The sequence below is a fragment of the Callospermophilus lateralis genome, chromosome 15 (assembly GCF_048772815.1).
Source record: "Callospermophilus lateralis isolate mCalLat2 chromosome 15, mCalLat2.hap1, whole genome shotgun sequence".
NCBI lineage: Eukaryota > Metazoa > Chordata > Mammalia > Rodentia > Sciuridae > Callospermophilus > Callospermophilus lateralis.
The window spans coordinates 44,034,244-44,035,724 of NC_135319.1; positions in this window are offsets into that span (position 1 = coordinate 44,034,244).

Genomic DNA, 1,481 nt, shown 5'->3' on the forward strand with positions numbered 1-1,481 from the left:
GCCATTGCACTTCTGGCAATCTGAGCTGAAGAAATAATCTAGGGGAGGCCCCAGGCCCATGGCAGCACTATTTATATCAAGAAGTTGGGAATACCAAATTATACTGTTATATTGTGTGTATGTATGAATATGTAAAAGAAATCCCACCATTATGTACAATTATAACACACCGATTTAAAAATGCGGGGGAAAAAGAAGTTGGGAATAATATCAATGTCTAAAAACAGGGACATAGTTAAATGTATTACTATACATTCATATTGTGGAATACTACGTAACTATTTAAGTCATGTCTTCAAATAATTTTAATAACATGGTAAAAAGATCCATAATATGTTAAATGGAGAAAGCAGGTCATATAGTTTGATTTTTGCACTTCAATAGAGATGTACCTACTTACATGTATCAGTAATGGATTATATACACTAGTAATGACATAATGGATCGCATGTATATATATTTGCAATAGTACCAAAAATTTTTCTAAAGTCGTTCCTGATCCTCCCTAGATAAATCAGGCCCCTCTTCCCTGCCCCGCCCTCTCTGAGGCCTCATGTAACGATGAATAAAAAATAAGCCGACTGGGACAGTCTGGACCACAGGGTTCATGTGTGAATGTGGTTTTGTGAAAACATTAAAAAGAAGAATGATCAGAGAGTGTTGCCAGCAGGTGGTGTTTATAAAGTTTTTATTTTCCATTTTCTTAAAAATAACATTTGATTTCCTTTATGCATGTGTGGAGTGTACTTGTTCCTTAGGCTGAGTAATAGGCAGATAAAGACAACACGAGGCGTGGGGTCCCCAAGTGGAGGCGGGTGGGGGGTCGAGTGTGGGAGGTGGGGTGTGAGGGGTGGGGCACGCAGGGAAGAGGGAGAAGGTGGGGTGACCGAAGGGACGCTTGAGTGCCCATCAACGCACACACAGGTCTAACACTTTGTTTCTCAATTTTTTTTTTTTTAAAGACATCTAAAATTACTGAGAGATACGATTTCAGCACTGAAGTCTAGGGACGGAAATCCAAGCACTTGAACACGACTCTTAACTCTAAGCTCAGTTATTGCACGTCACACAGTTTAACTAGCTGCAGGCTACGAAGCAGTTTGCTCTGCTGGGACTTCCTTAGGCTGTCTCTGGTCTCCTTTCCCACCCCCACCGTCTCTTCCCTGGGACACCCCCCCCCCCACCAGCCCGCAGCCCCATGATGATGCCGGATGTCAAAAATCTGCCATTCTCCCCAAGGGCTGCGGGCTCAGGCTTTGGTGAAATGAAGGGTTCCCGTGTCGATACCAATGGACGCCCTCCCCCCAGGGGTAAAGAAGGAGCTTCCACTGAAGAGGTGGCCTGCCCCGCAACACCAGGTGGGCAGGAGGGAGGAGAGGTGACCACCTGCCATGTGTGTGGTCACTTCCCCAGCAGGACACTAGGGGGCAGCCAAGCTGTCTCTCCCTCTCTCCAGCTCGGCCTCCTTCCTGAGCTTCCCA